Source organism: Bos javanicus, chromosome 8, assembly GCF_032452875.1.
Source record: "Bos javanicus breed banteng chromosome 8, ARS-OSU_banteng_1.0, whole genome shotgun sequence".
Taxonomy (NCBI): Eukaryota; Metazoa; Chordata; class Mammalia; order Artiodactyla; family Bovidae; genus Bos; species Bos javanicus.
In genome coordinates, this window is record NC_083875.1 from 47602464 (window position 1) to 47624284 (window position 21821).

A 21821-nucleotide genomic window follows, 5' to 3' on the forward strand; every position below is an offset into this window, starting at 1 on the left:
TTCAAAGGCTTTGAACTACTACTCTTTGTGAAGCTTTATACTTGGCTGCAACACCCAGCTAAGTTGGGTTAGAATGGCTATCCTTGATGTTAGAAAGCATAAAACAGTTTGGACATGCCATGTTTCTAGTTGACCTTAATTCTCTTCTAATGCAAAACTTCAACGGTGTGCCCGAAAATCTTTTATTTTAAAATATGCTTTAGAGGACTCTTGTACTCTTAGAAAAGGTGACTGCTATCAGCCCTTAGAAATCACTTTTCTAAAGGTAGAATGGTCACAAGACCATGGCTGAGTTTGTGAAGGGCTATTTTCTTTCTTGTCTTTCTGTATTATCAGTCATGTGTGATGTATAATAAGGAAGTGTTTTTCAAAGGCTAATAATTAAAAGACATTTTTTTCAAAACAAAAATTAGGACATTCACATTTCAGACAAAGTATATCACCCTCAAAGAACAGAGTACATATGAATTTTGAAAGTCAATTGTACAATAAATAAAGCATCAAAATAATAGGAAGCAAAAAAAGAAAAAAAATTAAGTTGTTTCATTTAACCAGTTTCAATTGTTTTTCACAAAGACTCTGCTATAAACCTTAGTCCCTCAAACTTTCATGACTCTTCTTACCACCTACTCCCCACTCACTTAACTATAGAGTTAAGACTTTCTCCAGCCAGGAATAATATCTAAATCTCCAGAAAGCCTCGGAAACTGCTATTGCAATCACCCTGTTGGTAGAGCAACTTCACAGAAGGACACCAACCCAGACCAATAATCGCACATTAGACAAGAAAAAGAAAAAAAAAGAGTTCACTAACTTCTTAGGAACAAATTACGAGCAAAGTTTTACTACGTTCCTCATTTTGAGACTCTCAGGTTTAAAATTTACACTCTGCCCTAATCAGAACAAAATACCAGAGACTCCAAGACACTGAATGCCTGTGTTCATTTTTACCTTTTGCTTTTCCTCAACATCTCCCTGGCATTCCCTGGGTCTTCCTCTAGATGCCCAGATCCAATACCGGAAAGTTGAACAAGAAGAAAATGAGCTGAAATAATTTTACCTGAGCACTGACTCTGAGTGGTGGCAAAGGCAGTCCCACGAGCAGCTCCTGTTGCTTTCATTTTGCTGCATCTGGGGTTGGTCATCCCGTTAATAATGCTCTTATGACCGCCCACCGGAAAAAAAGTCACTTGCCGGGCTCTTCCCCCAAGAGACGTTTCAAGTAAGCAATGAACTTGGGCAGATTAGCCCCTTGGAATGTGCTGCTTTGGGATTAGCCTCACTAAGAATCCCATGGACATTCCCTTGCAGCCCTCAAACACTGCTTGATTTGAACATCTAATCTGACGCCAGAAGAAAAACAAATCCCCGGAGAGATCGGATTTAACTGGCACAAGTCCTGACAGGCTCTCCCCCCTTGCCTTTTTCCATTTTCAGAGAGAAGCCTTGTGAAAGTGTGATAAGGTGTTCTGAGTTCTGAAAAGTTCAACTTTAGAAAGCAAATCCTTCTAAAGAAACAGTATATTAATGTTCCAAGTGGTTTGAATACACAAGCAGCATTGTTCATTCCTCCCCAAAGGATGGAATGATAGCATTTCTTTAAAGAGGAACTGCTAAAAACTCTGAATGTTTCAAAGAATAGTTGAGTCCCTAAATGTGAGCCCAAGGAGAATAAAGTTGGGGTTTATCAGTGATGTTCCACAACTTCTGAAATGTCAATAAATAATAATAATAAAACTGATCACACGTCTTACCCTGCAGCCCCTCCCCCACAACTGTAACTGTGTGACTAGAAACCTACACTCCCCCGTTTCCCTATTAAAAAAAGATGAGCTGGGACTGTTACAGCACATGGATGCAGGCTGCAAGCAGCGGCTTTGTGATGTGCTTATCTGGGGGTGGGTGGGGCAGGGGTGAAGGCAACTTAGAAGGTCTTGCTCACACAACACAAAAGAACTCTTTCAAATATCTTCCAAGAGTAAGTGTTTTAGATAACAGTATTTCTTAGCTAGATAAGTGAACAAACCGGGAAGAAGAGAGTTCAACTTTCAACAAGGCAAAAATAGTTTTTAAAAAGTGAGTATGTGAACACTTCATCTCCAAAGGACTTATCTCTTCTTGCAGATGGAATTCAGAGCTGAGAGGTCTGTTTGTTATCAACTCTGTGGGCTGCGTACCTGTGAGGACAGTGGCACTTTGAGCTTCATTTTCCCACAGTCTCCTGTCACAAGTGCCTGCTATGTGTTACGGGGGCACTCCCTGAGAGTCACAGTGTGAACTGGGTAACATTTCTATCTCTGATCAGGATCAGGTCCACAGCCTTCTCCCTGCCTTTCTGCAGTTTCCAGGATGGATCTTTCAAACTCCCCCATCTTCTGGTCTCTCACTTACCAAGGTTTCCCTGGAGACAGCAGGTAACAAATTACTAAGTGACTTTCAACTGAGGAAACATTACAATAAGCAAAATGCAAATGAATCATCAGACTGAACGTTAGCATTAAACACTAGATGGAGAAGTCCCTTTGACAGTCTTCAGGAGTTAGCTCCAGAATAATATGTAGTGATGACCTTAATAATATGCATACCCGTACTTCTATGCAGCTGTAACATTCCTATGCCTTTATTCTTAAGGAATCAACAGAGCTGTGAGCACACAACGGTGTTCATTGCAACATTTTTTATAATACAGAAAAACTGGAAACAAAAGTCCCTCAATGGGAGGCTAATTAAACTACAGTTCATGCTGTTTGATGATCACAGGTTTCAGAAGACTACATAATCATGTAGAGAAATATACATTTTTTCATTGTTAGCTGAGAAAAGCAGGACAAAATTGTAAGTAGAGAATGATTACAAATTTTAAATAGATACAGAGATGGGATTTTTTTTTTTGTTTTGCTTTTTTATATTTTCCAAAGTTTTCTTCTGTAACTATATATTTATAGTCACTGAACTATCTTCTTTGTGGCCAGAAGACTTCCAGATCTTTTTCCCAACTGTTAAGCACGACCTTATGATAATGGGGCACAGAGAGAGGGGGAGGGGAGAGGGAGGGAGGGAGGGAGGGAGGAGCAGGGAAGGGAACAGAGAAGAGGAGGAGAAGGAAGAGGAGGGGGAGGGCTGGCTGGCACGCAAGGATCTGAGAGACACTGACCTAGCAGTTGTAGATTATGAGACTAAAATTGGTTACAGATAATCCTATGTCAGAAATATTTGAAAAATTCAGCTTTCTCATCTTCCTTCTTCACTAGATACTACTTCAATTCTTCATCTGACTTGAGTTCAGTCAGATCCACACTGAATCTTGTAAATATTGCCCATGTATTTTTTAAGCCCTATTTTCTCTAGTCTTACTTATTTTTTTGTTGTTGTTGTTTTCTTTTTGCTCATTTTTCCTTCCTAGAGAGAAATACTTGATAGGGACAAGAAGATGAGGCACCTTCCATGAACTTTACACCAAAGACAAAATTACTGTCACCAGAACCATGAGCATTCTAAGTGAACAAGGAAGCCCCAGGTAAACTCAGCACAGCATTTCTTTCCTGTAAGGTTACCTGATCTTCAGGACCCTTGGATTTGAGAAGATAATTAGTTCCAAAGAGATTTTAGCTCTGGGCCACACGGTCCATGTGGATCTTTTAAAAATCCTATTCATTACCCAACAATGCAACCCCAACTCCTGATACATCACCAGCCTCTTTCAGACGTAGTTTAGAGAGAATAGAATTTGAATACTAACAAGAGGAAACCACAAGTGTAATGCAAACTGTGGTTATTCTTCACTCCTCTTTATGTAATGACAGATTACCTTATTCTCCCAATTCATTATTAAGTAAAAAGATCACACTTGAATATATTAAAAAGTTTCCACTGGTACATAACTCAAGTTGAAAAAATGAAATCCAATTTTCTACAAGTATAAACTAGATTTTGACAGGGATGATTTGTATTTCATTTTTATAAAGATGTACAAAGCACTCTATCCTGTGATGTCTACACTTAACAACAACGACAACAACAAGAGCATGATATAGAGGAGGGCTCAGTAAACATTTTCTGTAAAGTGCCAGATGGTAAATAATTTAGACTCTCTGTGGGTCACACGGTCTTTGTCACTCAACTCTGCTGTTGCGGCACAAAAGCACTCGTAGGTCACGAGCATGGCGGCATTCCAACAAAACAAGCAGTGGGCTGGAAGGGGTGTGTACTAATCAGTCCATGCAAACAGAGAAAGGGGGTAGCCTGATGGGGCAGGAGGGGAGGGGGTGATGGTCCTAAGAACCAGGCCTCCATGGTACCGGCACTAGCTTTTCTTGGCTCTTCCTCAAGCATGTCAGGCCTCTACGTCCTCAGGTGCCTCTGCTTCTGTTTTTCTTTCTACCTGGACAGCTGCATCCTCAGATCACCCACAACTTGCTTCATCAGTACACTAGCACCACCTGAGTCATCATTCTCTACTTCTCTACTCCAGCTTCCCTTTCTTTTCCTCAGCTCTTCACATTACCTAGTCTTTATGTGTTTATCACCTATGTCCTCCACTAGAATATAAGTTCCTGAGGGCACTGATTTTATTTTGTTAGTGCTGTCACTCCAACACCAAGAACTATGTTTGGGATGTAGTCAGCTCACACAGGTGACTTAGGGACAACATTTGATTTACTTGTATATCAATTCCTCACCTGTAAGATGATGACATCAGATGGACTGGACTCATGTTTCCTAAAGGTGGTACCCAGATGCATTTTTCTTTTAACAGTTGGATTTATAACAATATATAATATTTAAGCAATGGCTAAACCTATAATTTAACAAATATTATTGTTTGGAGACATCATATGTTTTTTATTATGGAGTTATGAAAAATGAATCTATTAAAATATTTAATAAATTAGATTAAAAATGATTTGAAGATAAAGAATTATGATGGTATCACATAAGAAAGGGAAGTTTGGGAAACACAAGACCAATTTCTCTTAAATATTCCTTGTTTTTATTCTAATATATGTAAATAAATGTATTGTGTTCTCTAATATTCAGAGTTGCCATTGACCTATAAAGTAAAACAGTGCCAGGGAAACATGACAAAGCCAGCTGCCTCTGAAGCATAGTATCATCAACATGGTTTTCTTAATCAATCAGGACATCCCTTGGCCAATACTCTTCTTTGGTTTCCCATCCTCAACAAGATGAGACCCGTTCAGTATTTAAAAATGTTCAGGATCTGCCTCTGAAACTACCTATTCAAATCACTCCATCTCCCTCCAATCTTTAAACACATTATGTTCCAGTCCACTAGATTATTGATTGTTTCCCTAATGCACCATGCTGTGCCATGCTCCTCAACCTTTGAATATGCTGGCCCATTCACCTGGAAGGCTAGGTTCCTGCTTCTATGCTGAGCAAACACCTGTTTATTCTTCCAAACTCTGCACAAAACATTGTATTCTTTGACAAGCTTGGCTGACTACCACCAGACAGAATGAATTACCACAACTACTGATCCACTTCAATACCTTGCTCACACTTCCATTAGGAGAAAAGTCATATAATTTTAAAATTATTTGTTTTCATGTCAAAATTTATAACCCCCCCACTGCCTATTTCTTCTTGGAGAAGGAAATGGCAACCCACTCCAGTGTTCTTGCCTGGAGAATCCCATGGACAGAGAAGCCTGGTAGGCTGCAGTCCATGGGGTCGCACAGAGTCAGACACAACTGAAGCGACTTGGCAGGCAGCCTATTTCTTCTACACACACACAGTATTCTGAGTCTATCACGGCATAACTGGGGTTTTGAAGCCTTGTCCAGGACACTCCCCTTCTTCTTCCTCCTGTTTTTAACATTGTTTCTGTGGAAATATCAATTTCTCATTCCTAATTAGTCAGAGTTGGGGAATAATTATTTGTGAGCTATTTACACTAAATTATTTTAATTACTATAGTTAGCATATACATTATTAAATTATTTGTACTAAAATTCACTTTATAGCCTCTAAACTTAAATCATATATACCATAACATAAAGTTAGATTATAATTTTATCATTAGTTAGGCAAAAAATTCAATAAATCATGCTTTACAATTATAACTGAAATTCATCTTTCGTCTGTCGGTCATACTGCATAAATTATACCTAAATACATGCAGAATTTTATGTAGATTTACTATGAATATATACGAATGTTAATCTCACAGAATTTTTGTAAATAAAAATATATATTGCATTTCTTTGAAAAATTGTTTCATTATAAATCAGTACATTATTGCATGGCAGTAATATAAAGTATTTTACAGTTTACAAGTGCTTCCTCACATAGTATTTTATGCAATATTCACAATAATTCTGTAAGGTAGGTACATAAAGTTCCATTATACAAATTAAAAACTGGGGCCTATAGAGTTTTAGTCTCTCACTAAGTTGTACATCAGCTATTGGTTCAGCCTAATGGAGCCAAAGTCCTTGTGCTTCTATAGGATACAGAGGGTACAGAGAACCCTGCATCCTGTATATTCCAGGACTAATTTTAGGGATGCTGAGTCATTTTTGCCTTCTTTGTGGTGGGATAAGTGCATTTTAATTATTCTTATCTTAATAAAAATGTACATATACACTTCATCAAGCCTAAAAGCCTGCTGAAAAAATGGAAATGAGGATACAGACTTCTATTTCAAAAGTATCCTATTTATGATCAAGGATTAGACATCTGCTTGAATATAATTGCTGTTTCCATACATGGTGACATAAAAAATTAGAAGTCCCACACATACTTTTAGCAACTTTACTGCCTTCATTGACCAAAAAGCGTAACTATAGTGGAGTCAGCCATATAAAACTGGTTTAGGCTGCAAGTGTGGGAAATACAACTTTGTTTTCTGTCAAATAAATGCAGAGCTAGGGTGATGTAATGTCATCCTGTAAGTCCTTAATTCTATTTAGCTTTCACAATTCATTCCAGCACCATCCTTATTTTGTCAGAAGCCAAAGAAATGTGCTGAATCACGAAATTGGTACATTTTGTTATGTAGAAACACGGAGTTTATGTGACAAATAATATCATAGATTCATAGGCTGATTTTTATTTTGTTTGTGTCTTTTGCTCTGGGAGGATGAAGATGTTAAGAAGAAAGTGACAATGGATAAGTAACTGTACTTCTATTTGTAGTAGAGTTCTCATATGAGGATTAACTACTTAGGAAATCAGTCTCTCTCTTATTATTTTTAGTTTATCATCAGTCCTAATTTAAAGTATTTTGGGTAAAGAAACAGATTCATCTTAATCAATGAGTGATTAAGTTCAGTTCAAACTCTTTATCCTCACAAGGTATAGACAAATTTGGTTGCAGGATTTTATTTCTGAAATCCTGATTTTCTTTATCCATTCAAAGGCAGAGCCTAGTGGAAGCATGGCTGATTAAAAGTCCCGAGACATGCATCCTAGCCATGTCCTGTTGAGTTGCTTAAACCTGGGGGAGGACTTACTCTTGATGATCTTCTAGGTCAAGCTCTGTTCTCAGAGCTAAGGAGTATGGGAATCAGAACCTGCAAGCACTGTCATTGGCTGCTCATCAATGTGTACAAGACAGGTGTAGAGGTTACTTTTCTTAAATAAGAGAGTATTTTGTTTTAATTTTTACAAATTCATGAAACCACTGTTCTTTTTATAACAAACAAAAATGTAGCAGAGCACAGTTTTGTGCTTACTGAGCACAAAGCACATAAGGAGATTTGAATTAATAAATAATCCCTGAAAGAATTCTCCCCAGACTCCAACCATTCTTAAGAATGCCTCTGGTTTAGCAATCTGGCACATGTGTCAAGTCCTAATTCTTTTTCAATAAGACTTCAAGTATTATTAAGACATTATCACAATTAATTAATAACTTGACATTTCTGGTTCTGCCATTGAGAGAGTTTTCAAGACCAGAACTTTGTGTTCTCTTGCCCTCATTCCCAACCAAATGATAAATCAAATTCTGATGATCTTTCCCATCAGAATATGCAGTCTGCCCACAATTTGTAATTTTTTTAACCTAACAATCAAGAATTACTTAACTGGAGAAACTGAGGCCAAATCAAGACCATTTTTTATCATCAAAAGTGAGTTATAAGCAGATTGGTCTAGTAATGCAACTGTAAAGCTATTTCTATTACTCTCTGGAAAGGAAAATTATTAGATATTAAGTTGTGCTTAGTCACTTCAGTCATGTCCGACTCTCTGCGATCCCATGGACCATGGCCTGCCAGGCTCCTCTGTTCATGGGATTCTCCAGGCAAGAATACTGGAGTGGGTTAGAGCAGCATAAATGTATTTCTGTGTGATAGTCATCTTTCTTTGTCAAATTACTAGATTCTCAAGCAGAAAATAAAGCCATCCACATAAATTCAGCCTCTGGTTATGTTGTACTAATGCAATAGTTTAAAGCTTTCAAGGTTATTAGCTTCTATATATTGGCAATGCATTTCCTTACATACTCCCTACCAAACCCTATATCTTTTGACTCATTCCTACCTTAGTACATTAATATAAAATTTCTCTGAAAGACTTTAGGTCCTGGAAGATACTAACACATTTATTAGCTTTCTCTAAATATATTTAAACTTGATGCACATAGAAATGAACAAAAATTCAAAAGTAGGTGTAAAAAATATTAGTAGGTAGTGCAGAAATACAGATTTAGTCTATAAATTGTATTCCATTGGATAGCAATGTGAGTTTTTTCCTCCTATTTTCTTAGCATCTCATCCTCACTCTGATGTAGAGAGTTCATTCTTTGGATATTTGATGTCAAAATGAATTTCTGATAGCAAAACACTTCTGAAAGAAGCTATGCTAATGAAGCTATTTTTAAAAATGGACTGTGCTGGCTTTCTAACTGGTCCCTTTAATTCATTCTCCACCCAGCGAAAACAGTGATCATTTTTTCCTCTTAATTAATAGACTTTATTCCTTAGAGAAGTTTCAGGTTAAAAAAAAAAATGACCAGAAGTACAGAGAGTTCTCAAGTATCCCCTCCCTCTACTTCTCCCCATGATTTCCCATATTATTTAACATCTTGCATTGCTGTGCTATATCTGTTGCAAATGATAAACTGATAATGATATATATTCATTAACTAAAGTTCACAATTTACTTAGGTTTCACACTTTGTGTTGTACAGTTCTATGGGTTTTGCCAAATGCATATCGTGTATAAATCATTGAAATATCATATTGAATAGTTTTATTAATGATCTTTTAAAAGATACATTAGCTCATGGCATTCCATCTCCCTTCCCCCATATCATTCAGTGACTTCCATGACTCCTAGAAGAAAATGGACATTCCTTAGCAGGTCTCACATGCCTCGCAGAGTCACATCCCACTTCCTACCTCCATCCAGGCCAGCCTTCTTTCAGATCTACAACTGATCCATATAAAAAAGTCAAAAGAGTAAAACTGTCATGATAGACATTAGTCTTTAATTTGAGAACTGCTTTCTGATGGGATACAAACAAATAATATTTATGACCTGGTTGGAGGAGGTTGTGAATGATTTGACATCCACATTTCTGAATAAATTTTCAAAAGTAGCAATTCTCCACAGCTTTGTTTAATTTGATAATGTAATTTATTTTAAGATTCCTGTTTGGCATATGAGAGAGAAGTATGATAAAGATTTTGAAAGTAATTAGTAAAGACATTAATTACTAAAAATCATGGAGCAGACTATCTTAATTCATTTATTAATATAAACTCCAAACCCTAAATTTTCAAGAGACCTTAGGTCCCTTTCTCCAATATTTAGTAGAAAACTAACTTCTTCCTGGTGAATGGCACCCTGCTTCTAGCAGGTGATATAATGGCAAATGAAAATCATAAATATGCACACTTATGTGAAATTTCTGACTCTGGAAGGCTATTCTATGTGTTAGAATACTATCTGTGACCAGTGTTTAAAACTGTCACTATAGGTAAAAGCCATCACATCATGGCAAATAGATGGGGAAACAATGGAAACAACAGACTTTATTTTCTTGGGCTCCAAAATTACTGCAGATGGTGACTACAGTCATGAAACTAAAAGACGTTTACTTCTTGGAAGAAAAGCTATGACAAACCTAGACAGCACATTAAAAAGCAGAGACATTACTTTGCCAACAATCGTCCATATAGTCAAAGTTATGGTTATTCCAGTAGTCATGTATGGATGTGAGTGTTGGGCCCTAAAGAAGGCTGAGCATTGAAGAATTGATGCTTTTGAACTGTGGTGCTGGAGAAGACTCTTGAGAGTCCCTTGGACTGCAAGGAGATCAAACCAGTCAATCCTAAAGGAAATCAATCCTGAATATTCATGGGAAAGACTGAGGCTGAAGCTGAAGCTCCAATGCTTTGGCCATCTGATGCGAAGAGCCAAATCATTAGAAACGACCTTGAAGGTGGGAAAGATTGAAGGGGATGACAGAGGATGAGATGGTTGGATGGCATCACTGATTCAATGGACATGAGTTTGAGCAAGCTCCTCGAGATAGTGAAGGACAGGGAAACCTGGCGTGCTGCAGACCATGGGGTTGCAGAGTTGGACAGACTGAGTGACTGAAAAACAACAAAATAGGTAAAAGTATAAAATATAATACTGATTTTCACTCACACATACACATCCAAAATAATACATTTCTTTTTTTTCAAAAAAGTATTTCTTTTCCTTTCTACTTTTTTTTTTGACATATTAATATGTATACTAATGGAAAAGGTCAGTTTTGATTCCAATCCCAAAGAAAGGCAATGCCAAAGAATGCTCAAACTACTGCACAATTGCACTCATCTCACACACCAGTAAAGTAATGCTCAAAATTCTCCAAGCCAGGCTTCAGCAATACGTGAACCATGAACTTCCAGATGTTCAAGCTGGTTTTAGAAAAGGTAGAGGAACCAGAGATCCAATTGCCAACATCCGCTGGATCATTGTAAAAGCAAGAGTTCCAGAAAAACATCTATTTCTGCTTTATTGACTATGCCAAAGCCTTTGACTGTGTGGATCACAATAAACTGTGGAAAGTTCTGAAAGAGATGGGAATACCAGACCACGTGACCTGCCTCTTGAGAAACCTATATGCAGGTCAGGAAGCAACAGTTAGAACTGGACGTGGAACAACAGACTGGTTCCAAATAGGAAAAGGAGTACATCAAGGCTGCATATTGTCACCCTGCTTATTTAACTTCTATGCAGAGTACATCATGAGAAATGCTGGACTGGAAGAAACACAAGCTGGAATCAAGATTGCCGGGAGAAATATCAATAACCTCGGATATGCAGATGACACCACCCTTATGGCAGAAAGTGAAGAGGAACTAAAAAGCCTCTTGATGAAAGTGAAAGAGGAGAGTGAAAATGTTGGCTTAAAGATCAACATTTACAAAGCTAATATCATGGCATCTGGTCCCATCACTTCATGGGAAATAGATGGGAAAACAGTGGAAATAGAGTCAGACTTTATTTTTGGGGGCTCCAAAATCACTGCAGATGGTGACCATGAAATTAAAAGACGCTTACTCCTTGGAAGGAAAGTTATGGCCAACCTAGATAGCATATTCAAAAGCAGAGGAATTACTTTGCCAACAAAGGTTCGTCTAGTCAAGGCTATGGTTTTTCCTGTGGTCATGTATGGATGTGAGAGTTGGACTGTGAAGAAAGCTGAGTGCCGAAGAATTGATGCTTTTGAACTGTGGTGTTGGAGAAGACTCTTGAGAGTCCCTTGGACTGCAAGGAGATCCAACCAGTCCATTCTGAAGGAGATCAGCCCTGGGATTTCTTTGGAAGGAATGATGCTAAAGCTGAAACTCCAGTACTTTGGCCACCTCATGCAAAGAGTTGAATCATTGGAAAAGACTCTGATGCTGGGAGGGATTGGGGGCAGGAGGAGAAGGGGACGACAGAGGATGAGATGGCTGGATGGCATCACTGACTCGATGGACATGAGTTTGAGTAAACTCCGGGAGTTGGTGATGGACAGGGAGGCATGGCATGCTGCGTGCGATTCATGGGGTCAGAAAGAGTCAGACATGACTGAGCGACTGAACTGAACTGAATGGTATTAGCTTGGTGCAAACATAATTACGGTTTTGGACTGTGAATTTTAAATCATTAAATTAGGCTCAAACACATCCTTATTAATCAAAATATGAACCATTACAATCAACACATTTTGCCAATGAGAAATAGCTTTGTTTATTCCTGAAAGCATGAAAATCCATACTTTGGGATTAGACAAACCCTTGAAAAGCATTTTCTGCATCCTTCTGGTGGTAGAAGCACTTTCCCTGCAAAAAGTTGTCAAGATACTTGAAGAAGTGGTCATCGGTTGGCAAGAGGTCAGGTGAATATGGTGGATGAGTGCCCAATTCACTCAACTTTAGAAGCATTGGTTTTGTGACGTGTGGTTGGGCATTGTAATCAAGAATTAGGTCCTTCTGTTGAACAATGCCAGCTGCAGGCATTGCAGTTTTCAATGCATCTTATCAATTTGCTGAGCATACTTCTTAGATAAAATGGTTTCAATGGAATTCAAAAAGCTGCAGTGGATCAGATGGGCAGCAAACCATCAAACAGTGACCATGACCTTTTTTTCATGCAAGTTTTATTTTGGGAAGTGCTTTGGAGCTTCTTCTCAGTCCAACCACTGAGCTAGTCATAACCCATTGTCATATACAATCCACTTTCGTTGCATGCCACAATCCAATTGAGAAGTGGTTCATTATTGTTGCAAAGAATAAGAGGAGATGACACTTTAAAACGTTGAATTTTTTTATTTTTGGTCAGCTAACGAGGCACCCACTTATCAAGCTTTTTTTTTCACCTTTGCAATATGCTTCAAATGCCAATGACCATAGAACTGAGTTGATACTGAGGTCTTTGGCAATTTCTTGTGTAGTTGTAAGAGGATCAGCTTCAATGATGGCTCTCAATTGTTGTTGTCAACTTCTGATGGCCAGCCACTATGCTCCTCATCTCCAAGGCTCTCATCCCCTTTGCAAAACTTCTTGAGCCACCACTGCATTGTATGTTCATTAGCAGTTACTGACCCAAATGCATTGTTGATGTTGCGAGTTGTCTCCGCTGCTTTACAACCCAGTTTGAACTCAAATAAGAAAATCACTTGAATTTGCTTTTTGTCTAACATTATTTCCATCTCCATAGTCTAAAATAAATATAAAATAAACAGCAAGTAATAAGTCATTAGCAAAAAAACATAAAGCAAAAAAGGTACATTAAAATGATGAATAACATAATCACATTTATTTAGAATGCATTCCAATATCAAACAGCAAATTTCAACAATGAAAAAACCACAATTACTTTTGCACCAACCTAATAAATACTGCCTCTGCTTGAGGCAACAGTAGATGAAGAACAAGGATGAAATGTGGGACTCATGTTAACATACATTTGTGTATGTGTTCAGATTGTAACATTAGTTATTTGAAAGTGAGTTATTATAAAAGTGAGCATACATTTCTACAAATGTACAAAGCTAATATTTTATAGGAGAGAATCAAGTAGAGAAAATAACCTCCTATGCTACAGTTGCAACGTATAAGTCCTTCAGTTCAGTCTCTCAGTCATGTCCGACTCTTTGTGACCCCATGGGCTGCAGCACGCCAGGCTTCCCTGTATAAGTGTATGCATACGTCTTTACATAGTCATTAAGCATAAGATGTAAACAGAAGCTTAGTCATGAAATTGTTAATTGTACTTCATTAGAGTTGATGCTATCTGGAACTCTGACTCCAGTCATTATATAGAGAATTTGAAAATGGGCAATCAGAGGTGTACTTGCTTATTTTTAAATGAATTCTCACAAGCATTCAAGAATATTTGTTGAACACGAACTTTGTACAAAGTTCTTTTAGTTGATGAGGTGGTATAAAATTTATGAAGACCTCCTATTTACTTTTAAGTTTATATTGTATTCCAAAACAATGCTTCTCAAATGATTTGTGGTGAAGGACCATTTGAAAAACTTTTTTGAATCCATTACAAACTCATAGTTTTGTAAAATGCCATGACCTGATTATGCAGTTGGATTTTGTGGCAGTGGCAAACTGCTATAAAAGTTTCTAAATGTTTATTCTCAATTTTTGCTCCACTTATTATTCACAAACAGTTCACGGGCCAGCAAAAATACATGGACCATAAGGCACTACTTGATGAGTAGTCCATGAACCAGCAGCATCTGGGAACTTATTAGAAATGTGGATTCTTAGGACCAACCCAAGATCTACTGAATCTGCACCTGTATTTTAATAAGATTCCCACGTAAAAAGCACTGTTCAGAGGGAAATCAATCAGAGGAATGAAAGATTACAATATTTAATAAAAGCAATAATAGCAAACAGATTTATAGCCCTTACAGTACGCATGCATGCTCAGTTGCTCAGTCATGTCTGACTCTTAGTGACTCCACGGATTTTAGCCCTCCAGGTTCCTCTGTCCATGGGATTACCCAGGCAAGAATACTGGAGTGGGTTGCCATTTCCTTCTCTAGGGGATCTTCTCAACCCTGGGATCAAACTCACATCTCCTGCCTTTCTGGCACTGCAGGCAGATTCTTTACCACTGAGTCATCTGGGAAGGCCTACAGTTATCCATACACTGGGCTAATTATTTTCATATATCAACTGATCTGATCCTCATAACAAACGTGTGAAGTTAAATGCTTTCATTATGATAATTTTTAAGGTAAGGACACCAAGGCAGTAGAGGTTAGCCATCTAGTTCAATGACACAGAGCTAGGAAGTAGAACAGCTTCTGAGGGTGTCAAGGAGGGAAGCATAACTTTGTCCAGGACAGGTATTTGAGCTGGGTCTGGCACAGAGCTGACATTCCTAGCATACAGTAGGCACTTAAATGATTATGGGTGCATTTTACTAAATTACCTAATTTTTGTTCTTCCTTATTTCCATAGTTTCAAGGAGGTGGTTTCAATTTAATTACCTGTTCTCATACTCCACACTTTAGGATTTAGCTCAAATTGTTCTTTCTTCTCCTATTTCCCCTGTTGCCATCTTTGCAGTGAACGTGTTTGTTTCCTTCCCTGAGCACCCCTGTACTTTGTTTATTTTCTGCCCCTTAACACTTTCTGTCCTTAACAGTGTGCAGCTAGCCTATGTCCTCAGGCTCACGTAGGAGAGGCACCATATCTATTTATGTTATTACAATCTTCTTGAACCTCAAGTGTCTGGTACATCAATAAATCTTTGTTAAAATTATTGGTAATATAAAGTTACCAAGAAAATTGATCCTTCAACTGTGGGTTGAACATTCTTTTACATGTTCATTTATTAAATGCCTTGCTCTCTAGATTCCTAACATATTCAGCACCAGTAGAACCGTTGAGTCTTAAAACATTGGCACCTGTCAGTTTTAAAGAACTGCCAGTGAACTGACTGATCACACTGATCACACACCCATGCACACCGTGTATGTGTGCATAAACACACATATGCAATGCTATGGACTGGAACCCCCCAGGCTCCTCTGTCCATGGGGATTCTCCAGGCAAGAATACTGGAGTGGGTTACCATGCCCTTCTCCAGGGGATCTTCCCAACCCAGGGATCGAGCCCCCATCTCTTATGTCTCTTGCATTGGCAGGCAGTTTCTTTACCACTAGTGCCATCTGGGAAGCCCCTGACACATACATACACACACTATTTTTTTAGTTGGAACCTGGTAGGCACACACCAAGTCCTACTTTTACCTATTTTGTATTACAAAAACATGCTGGAGAATACTGAAAAGAAGCGAATTTTTAAAAAATGTAATATATCTCCACCCTTCCTTTGGGTATTGTAATTTGTTAGTGCATTTTCAGGACAATGGGTCCACAGATCACTCTTGAATGCTTGGATCTTCAAATTAATATTCTGTAGTCTAAGGATAAAATCTTAGAAAAGTTCTGGATTGTCAAATGCTATTTTTATGGTATGCAGTCTTTTCTTAATGTCAGTAGTTGCCATTATTTAAATCCAGCCATTTGTTAAACAGTATGATTGCCCATTAATTATGTTTTTTCCACTGAATTTAGACATATTATACCTTCCCTCTGCTCAAAAAATTTCAAGTCTTAGAAAATACACGTTGATGGAGATGATCTGAAAAATATTTTTAATCATCATAATTTAAAATAATAGAGAAGATCAGAACTTTTAATATCTAGGTGGTTTTTAAATGACAGTCCTTGCTAGATTCTGTTATACCCAGATAGAAAATTCTGCATTTTATACTGTAAAAACAAAAAAAACTGTGCCAACAGAATTCTAAATGGATGGATTTTAGTAATCATTTGCATGTGTGTGCCTTGGACGGGTTTAAATGATTAATTGGTCCATAAAATTGACGACAAAAACTTGAAACGCTTTGTTCAATTAATTCTATGGCTCCCTTTCTTTGTGTTCTTAGGTGCATGAATCCTTCCCTTGTTCACTATTTCACATTTAAGGGCTAACTGATGAGTTCCTCATGGCATTGTTACTATCAACTTGAGCTCCTGTGCCAGACATCAATATGAGTCACTTGGAGAATACCTATGTGAATCCTAAATCACTCAGTCAGTGATTCTGTTCTGAGAGTTCTCCCTTGACTGGATTGAAGAAATAGAGGGATGGAATGGTAGCCAGCTGGTGTTCCCATCAATGACTGGGGATGAAACATTGTATTGCCTCCATTTCTCCTTTTGAAAACCTAAAGGACACTGCTTTATTATCTCACAAGGTATTGTGGTCTGGATTGATAATATGATAACAATCTTATATTCTTTGAATGTAATATGAAGACTTGTTACACAGAATGCTGGCTTGCTGTATGCAGAATAGAACATTATTTTTAAGCTTTCTTTTTATGGTAGTAGGTGGCCGAACTTAAGCAGTTTTAAATTACATTCTTGTTTGATTTATACCTAAATGTCAATTTTCTCTGGATTAAAAAAGGCACTGTATGAATTTATGTGACAAAACACACACACGCACGCACACACCACACACACACACAAACTGTATACAACCACCTAATAGGAATTTTCCAAGATTTGAGTAACATGGAATTTGATTACACAGTGCATTCTGGGGCTCAGCCACAGTAGGCTGTAGATACCAGGCAGGCTGATTATGACTTAAGCATTGTTTCAATGTGATTTTGCAAAGGATTTCATTTAATGCAGATTAGTAAGTTTATTAAGCTGTTGATAATTGAAGCCTCTTAGGTTCAATAAGTACCATCCAGAGAGGTAGATTAGTGGGGTTTAATTTGTTGCTCTCAAATAGCAAACAAAGACTTAGCAGAATAATTACATCTCCTCTTGTGAACTAATAAAAGGCGACATCACAATGGTGCTTTTGGACATTTCTGCATTTCTGCAGTTTCCTTTAGAGCACTGCCTATGGAGTTTTATGCATGTCTCAAGTGACACCAAAACCTGTCACCTATGAGTTATGTTATTTAGAAATTAAGATTAGTTATATGAAGGGTGAGCTACAAATAGAAATATTCTCTATAGAGCAATCTGTGCTCAACCTCAGAACTTTTCTACCATTTCCTAAAGCTTTCTGTTTATTCCCTTGTCCAGATTATAAGTACCTCAAGGGCGGGGGCTATGTCTCTCATCTGATTCCTCAGCAATTTGTACCATATCTGGCATATTTAGCACTCAGTCTGTTTGCCTAATAAATAATGAATTATCTTAAATAATCAGAAGTATGCTCTAAAAATAACATTATCACTAAGTTTTCAAGTTCTAAGAAGTAGTCTTAGCCAAAGTATAAAGTTTCTGTGTTAGCCAAAAGACTAAGAGTCAACATATGAAAGAGACTGTACAAAAGAGTAAAATGATGATTTATTACCCAATAGATTCTTGGGCACACAAAGTATTCAGCCAAATAGTTGACCAAATAAATTAGTGTCTTGACATTACTCAATCCTCACTTTAGTTGATTTGGTCACATGCATTTGGTGTCATCTAACGATGAAGAGAAAGAGGACTCATTCCTCTGGGAATGCTAGGTCTGCCATATTTCTAAAAGAGTCACAAACTAGACAGTGAAAAGTGCTATCCTGAGGGCAGCTAATATAAATAACATTTCCTAACAGGAAATGCCAAAGCTGTTTGGAATGGTAACAAATATGTTTCTAGAAGTAATCTTGGTATTCTTTTTCTTCCATTATTGGATATTAGATTATCAGCAAGACTGCAGGTATGGAGACTCAGGCCTTAGGAATCACTGCTGGTTTCTGTCTTCTTCATAGGCTTTTCAGCTACTTTATTTTCTCAGAATGACACCCAAACTTCAAAGTTAGGGAGACATTTTGAGTATTCTGGGATCTTCCTCAAAATTAGTTTTAAATTTAACTCCCATCCTGTGTCTCCCACTTCATATTATTGATCATATGAGGTCTACCTTGACTTACTGGTAAAGTTCTCCCTTGAAAGTGACTTTGCAAGGGTGGTTTAGCTGCAGGTCATGGCAATGATTCCCAATGACTACATAACATCATAAAGAGCTGAGAAAAATGAAACCTGATTCTGGTCCTTCATCTGAGTGAGTGGTGACTTTGTTTTAGACTGGGTCTCATTTAAACCATGGACTCATCCCTCAAAACAACATCCCTAGATATCTATGTTTCCTGTAACACTTCACATAATAGGATGGTAACAAACTGTGAAAAGATACGTATAAGAGTACTGAAGAAAGGAATTATGGGGAAATACTCAAACCAGTGTACTTCCTAGAGATCTCAGTCAGTGCCTATCTGTCCATATGCCCATTTTTATTATGATAACCATATCCTCACCCAATATCCCCACACCACCCATGGCTGTAACTGAATAGACCAGTGGACCACTGGTTGTGCCTCACTCCAGAGCAAAGGTTAGCCATTACCTTTGACTTATGGACTGACATTCAAAGAAAAGCTGATGAATCATAGTCCTTTTCTTGATAATTTGAACTTATACACTCAGAGAAAATGAAGCCAGGAACCATGGGGATCTAACGCAGAGACGTCTTGAGGCTGAGAAAGTTCCAATTAGGTAACAACACTTAGGTATAAGTAGAAACTCAGAGAGGGGAACGTGCATTATCAGAGTACTACACCACAGTGCCTGTGTAATTAGAAGCAGAAGCACTGTGTATAAGAAAGAAACCAGGTAGACAATGAAAGACAAAGAGATGGAGAGAGTAGTCCTGCTTCCAGATGATTTTCCCATTCCAATTCTAGTCAATCTCTAAGCTCACAATAACTTCCTCTCCCCTAACGTGACTTCAGTGATTCTCATTAGAATAGCTGGGAAAGGTAACAGCAAAATCATATGAGCCAATAGATACCCACAATAGATCCAGCTCTCAAGTGCTGCATCTCGTTTGTTCTACCCGAGCTCTATGTTGGAAGAAACTGACACTGAGGGAGAAATGACTTACTCAAGGTCACACCACAAGCAACTAGCAGAGCCAGTAATAAAGCCAGCTCTTCGGACCCAGATATCTGTGCACTCTAGCCCATCACATTTACCCTCTGTGGAAGGCAGAGTCACCTGGCTTATAAGATAGAATATTTTCTGTCTCTGAAAAAGCTGATTTGTAGGATAAGTACAAAGAGGCTGACATATTCTTCTTGTATCAGGTACATGATCCTAGTTGTTATTTTGCTTTTGGAAATAGTTATAGTGTTAGTTCTGATACCCATGGGTCTTGGATGTACTAACATTTCAATCAATGGGACTAAATTAAAGGAACTTGATTTTTAGCCTTTGGGTAGTTGTTTTCTCAGCTGTACTGAAAAATATATTTGGGGGATCATAAGATATATAGAAACATACATTTACAATAAGATTCATCCCCCTTGGTCTCCATCCTTTGTTGCTGTTCATAATAAAGGGCTTCTTAGGGTATCTTTCTGTACTAGGGGGTGGTTTACAGTGCTCCATTGCAGGAACAGTGCCCATGTGCAGACCCATCAAGCTGCTTTTTTACAGCTTATTTTGTATATGCTTTCCATATTATAAATGTTGTGCTAATTCATTGAGGGTCTTTTAGAAACAGTTATGCAGGAAAATGTGTGTGTGTGTGTGTGTGTTACCTCTAATCTAGACCTCCAACCAGAGAGAACTCTTGATAACATGATGGCTCATGTTCTTGGTGGAAAAGTATAGGATACCCCAGAAGCCTACAAAGAAAATGTCTGATTTCTCCCTGAGGTGCAGTGACCTGGTGAAAGCATGCAGAACTGAATTAACCATTCATCTGAGAATGTGCTGACCAGGCATGTGAGGGCAGAACTAGTGAAGGCCCCAGCATGGGGCAAAGTGTGTCTGTGGCAAAGGTACTCCTTATTATAGGAGAGATGTAGCACTTTATACAAATACCCCAAGGCATATTTAAACAAATACTCTGTCTTCCTGCAAACAGAAGATACAGCTATGCTTTTGTTTTTGCAATATCCTAAATAGGCTTGATTTATGTTCCCACTTCACAGAACTGGAGGACATGCATTTGACTAACAAGTGATTTAAAAAAAAAAAAAACTAAGATAATCTTGGAAATAATGATAAGCAATATAATAATTATATTATATAATAATAATTATGTATTAGAAAACAGGTTTAAGAGTCAATGACTTGAAGTGGAACTCCTGCTAAAAATTATCCCAGGAGTTTGTGAAAAATGCACATTATGTTCCCTTGCTCACAGATTTGCATCTGTAGGCACTAGTGGATCTGCAATATCTCATTTCTTAAATAACCAGTTAATTCTGTGAACTACTGTCTGATCAACAACAGTAACATTTGCTATTGGTCATTGGTTAGAATTGGAGTTTCTCAAAGTTGGCTGTTTATGTTTATTTGCAAGATGCAAAACCCACTGTCACTGCCTAGATTAGGTTCTGTCTCTCACTCTAAATTTCTGAACAGGCCTCTCTGTGCCCACTCCCTTGCTCTATTCCATCCTTCACAGTGCCATAAGAAATATCTTCTTAAATGAGAAATCTTCAACCTCATTACTGTTGACACATGGGGCTGAATAATTCTTTGCTGGGTGTGGGTACTGTCCTGTCCTTATAGGATGTTTAGTAGCAACATCTATGGGCTCTACTCACTAGAAATCAGTAGCATCCCCACCCCTGGTTGTGACAACCAAAACTCTCTCCAGTCATTGCCAAGTATCCATTTGGGGCAAACAGGTCATGGTTGAAAACCACTACTCTTAAACTTTAGAGAAGAATAGGTTGTTCTCTTCTTCTATTATCCAAATATTCACATGGCATTTAAATACCTGTGCAATTTGCCTCCAAAACATGTTTACAGCCATGCCTATTGCTGAACTACTCAATGATCCTCACTATTCACCAACTAGGCCATTCTAGTTTATCCAATATTGAGAATCATTGATATTCACACCTCTATACATTCTTGTATAGGCCTTCCCAGGTGGCACTAGTGATAAAGAACCCAGCTACCAATGCAGGAGATGAAAGAGATGCTGGTTCGAGCCTTGGGTCGGGAAGATCCCCTGGAGAAAGAAATGGCAACCTACTCTAGTGTTCATGCCTGGAGAATCCCATGGACAGAGGAGCCTGGCAGGCTATGGGGTTGCAAAGAGTTGGACATGACTGAAGTGACTTAGCACACATGCACATACATTGCTGTTGTTTTGTTGTTCAGTTGCTAAGTTGTGCTCAACTCTTTGCGATTGCATCGAGTGCAGCACGCCAGGCTTCCCTGTCCTTTACTATCTCCCAGAATTTGCTGAAATTCATGTCCATTGAATTGATGTTATCTAACCATTGCATTTTCT

At 38.1% G+C, this 21821-nt stretch overlaps 1 protein-coding gene and 1 pseudogene across 8 annotated transcripts in view; one reads left to right on the plus strand and one right to left on the minus strand.

The window, feature by feature from the left end:
• The window catches only part of TRPM3 (transient receptor potential cation channel subfamily M member 3), a 608143-nt gene that overhangs the window by 304533 nt on the left and 281789 nt on the right, over nucleotides 1–21821 (minus strand). Inside the window, exon 1 of one of the 8 annotated variants that reach the window (XM_061425531.1) lies at nucleotides 1061–1072. The exons of 6 other annotated variants lie outside the window; for them this stretch is intronic. The gene's annotated coding sequence lies outside the window, so the exon portion shown is untranslated. One more of the 8 variants, XM_061425530.1, reaches the window with a different exon arrangement.
• Nucleotides 1–21821, plus strand: part of LOC133253275 (beclin-1-like) — a 194153-nt pseudogene that overhangs the window by 3595 nt on the left and 168737 nt on the right.